Genomic DNA, 3,843 nt, shown 5'->3' with positions numbered 1-3,843 from the left:
ATATATATATATATATATATATATATATGCTTATTTAATGTGGGAATGAGACAAGTTTAATAGTATACTAAATTCTATCAATTGTCATTCTGATGGTAGTTGCTTATAATTGAATAAATTAATTAAATCTAGATCGCATATTGATAAACATAATTTTTAAATCATAATTCAAAATAAATTAAAAGAGTAACTAAAAATTTTGCAAAGTGTGATATATTATAAATTTTACAAAAATATTAAAAAAAATTGTCATAATTTTACTTAAAAATGATAAAAATGGACAATTCTTTTGGCCACCCAAACATCTCATTCGTACCCGTCTGTTATCATTCTTAATAAACTTCAAATCTCTCCCACCGTGGACTGCATAACTTCTAACAGCATCCATAAACTCATTTTTATCCCTAAATTTTGTTCCCACTTCCCGCTTGTATTCAGATATACTCTTTTGCATAACAAAGGTCCCAAAATGGACCATAACTTTGTCGTTCGTGACCACTATCCTCACTTCCACTTTCATCTGGACTGGCCAAAAACTCTGACTCCCACTCATCATCAGACAACCCTCTATCATATGGGTTCTTCTGGCTATGTGCAATATCAACTGAATCCTCACTTCCACTTTCTTCATTTTCACTAACTTCCACTAATACAGCCCCTTCTATATTGTCCCTAAGTACTTTATCAACATTAACATCAACATCCACTAATCCTTCATCCCCTTCTCCTTCATCAACATCCCCTGCATCATTAGACACACTTGAAGTAAAATCTTCAACGTGTACTTCTTCCTCCACATGCACCTCCACATGCACCTGTTGATCATCCATGTCCTCCTCCTCCAACTCTACTTCCTCCTCCTCCTCCTACCTCTGGACGTCATCATTTCTCTTATGCACCTCCCCTTCATCATTCAACCCCAAGTGTACTTCCTCCTCTTCCTCATTATGGACGTCATCATTCAAGCCCTCCCTACCTACATGGGTATCTTCTGTACTATCTATAGTTCCTTGACAGAGGAAAAGAACTTGGTCTTGTTGTTGTTCACTTGGTTCTATTTCAACCAACTCTGGGTCATCATCCACACCGTGAACCACATACATCTTAACTTCCCCTAACTTCTTGGCAATGCCTACCATGTTCATTACACTCCTATCATCATCCAATTTAATTGGAATATTATCAATGCAATAAAATATGTCAGTCACTTTAATATACCCCAATTCTTTAACAACATCTACTGCTTCGAAATAAATCCATTTGTCAGGGCCCACACTCCAATATGTCTTTTCCCCACCAACATATTCAATAGGATATTGACGTACTAGGGTCCCACCATGGTGGACCACCACATTAAACCTCTCCTTAGACATCCCAAACGCAAGCCTACAAAATAAACTTTATGGGTATGTGACCACTATATAAACACTAAAAGTAATTGTTAACATGTGACCACTATATGAAAGTAAAAAATCCAACAATATGAACCAGTTATAATACGTTACACAACAATGCCTTATATAAATTTCAAAAATTGTTACAAAATTTGTAACTTTTCCAAAATCTAACACTCAAACGAACATTTTCCAGGTTTTACAGTCTTTAACAAAAAACCTATATATCTAATTGCTACAAAGCAGGGATTACGAACGCAAACCTGATTTTGCAAATCTGATTTCCCAAAGATGATTGCTTCCGATTAGAACAGGACGTTACTGGTGTGGAATCCCAAAGTTGTTCTTCTAAATATCGAAAGTTTCACAAGTTTCCCTCCCAAATACTTAACTTTAATTTATTCCCAAAATAACAACCCTAATCAGAAATACAATTTAAAAAATCCTAATTCCAACTGAAAAGGACTCCAAGTCAGCAAAAAAATGAACCTCACAATGCAGTTGCACATCTGAACAGCTCGCCGTTTTCAATTTAGACGGAGTTAGTAAAAATGACTTAATTGAACACGAAATACGTTCTTTGGGACTAAATTGAACACAAAATATAGATGAGGACCATTTCAAATTTTCCCAACCAAAACTGGGACCAAAAAGAACTTTTAACCTATATATATATATATATATATATATATATATATATATATATATATATATATATATATATTAAAACAGAAGAGATGTTAATTACAAAAAAATAAAATAAGTTACCACCTAAAAGCTAGCTAACTAATTAGACAAAGTAACTTACAGCAAACCGAGAGTTCTTATTTCATTTTTATCAGGATCATTATGCCAGATCATTTTCAATCAATTATTCCAAATTTTTACGAGTTTTCTTTTCACAAATTATTGTTTTCAAACTAATCAACTCCAGTTCAGTTTCTTGTGAGATATAGTTGTTTTTATTTTAAATTGAAAAAGTAACATTAAAATAAATAAATTATGTAAATAATTATATATTAAAGTTTAATTTAATTATATAAAATCTAATGAATAAAATAAAAAATATATAAAAATACAAACATATATACACATTAACACGTATTGTCACACCCCATTAATTCTCCACTTTAGTGGAAGACAGGTGTCACGCCTCTCTAGATTCCCTAGGATAGTGGGGGACAAACTGTCACCTTCAATAAATTCCTCACCCATCATGAACCGTGTGGCAACAGGGAGAGTGATAGTTTTCAGAGAGTGGAAGACATGTGGCAGGCAGGGAATGTACCAATCGTTCTTTTTGGTGGTCGTATTTAATGTGAAATTTTAAGAACTGATGCCACTTTTCTGCATGCACCCTTCGTCTTCAACCTCTAGAAACACCATTTTCTCCTCCTTCTCTCTAAAACTCTTAAACGTCTCTCTAAATTTCCTCACCTTTCTTCTCCTCCGATCATCAAACCCCTTTCAGATTAAATATTCCCAGTGACAAGGCCTTTCAATTGCACCGATCAGATTTTCATTTCGACCAACTTTGATTTTGGGAGCCATAGGAGTAGTTGTTGTACAAGAACTTAGAAGCCTAGCGGGATTATAAAGTAAGGGAAGCTTATCAGATTTAATTATGATTATTTTTTTATGAATTATTACATGATAGAATGACTATATGAATGATGATTGATGATTTTAATTGACTATGGAAGTATGATATGTTGTTTGAATGTATTGCATGTTTGATTATCTGGTATGAAATTATTCATAGGTCTGCTAAACTTGGTAAAATTTTGTAACTGTAACTGAGGGTCATTAGGATCGTTCGGTGATAACGTTTTGGCAAGTATACCAAATCGTTACATGTAATAAAGTGGATAAGTAAAGTATCGTTCTCCCAAGGGACTTGTGCAACACATGACAATTCTTCCTTTTATAACTCAATTAGACATTAAAATACACAAAACAATGCAAGAAACTATTTTTGGTATTTTATAAAACAGTTGGTGTGCCAAGAATTGGTCTTTGACTAACATTACAGTAACATCCTGGATAAAATACGTTCTCTGTTATAGCATTCACATAAGCTTATCTTGATTTAATTCCTTAAAGCAAGTTCTAAAATTATCTATTAAATTATTAATTCCTTAATTAATTCAACAGATAATTTTGCATTAAAATCAGATGTTTAGAATGACCAAAAGTACAAAAGGTATTCCTAGCGTAGTCACTTTTAGTTTCTTTTCTTACGTTTCTGGTTCTAAAAATACTTCCCAGTACAAAAGAACCTTTAAAAAGAATTATACTTCTATATAATCTAAAGCAAGTCAAGAAAAGAACAAGAACAGAGACATATATTGCACAGGAAATTTACATTAATGTATCCTCATACAACCAATTCCAATGAACAGAAAAACTAACCTCTCTTAGACATCTAAAACATACCCTTTACAGCAAT

The sequence above is a fragment of the Vigna radiata genome, chromosome 6 (genome assembly GCF_000741045.1).
Source record: "Vigna radiata var. radiata cultivar VC1973A chromosome 6, Vradiata_ver6, whole genome shotgun sequence".
In the NCBI taxonomy this organism is placed as follows: domain Eukaryota; kingdom Viridiplantae; phylum Streptophyta; class Magnoliopsida; order Fabales; family Fabaceae; genus Vigna; species Vigna radiata.
This window is presented reverse-complemented; position numbering follows the sequence as displayed.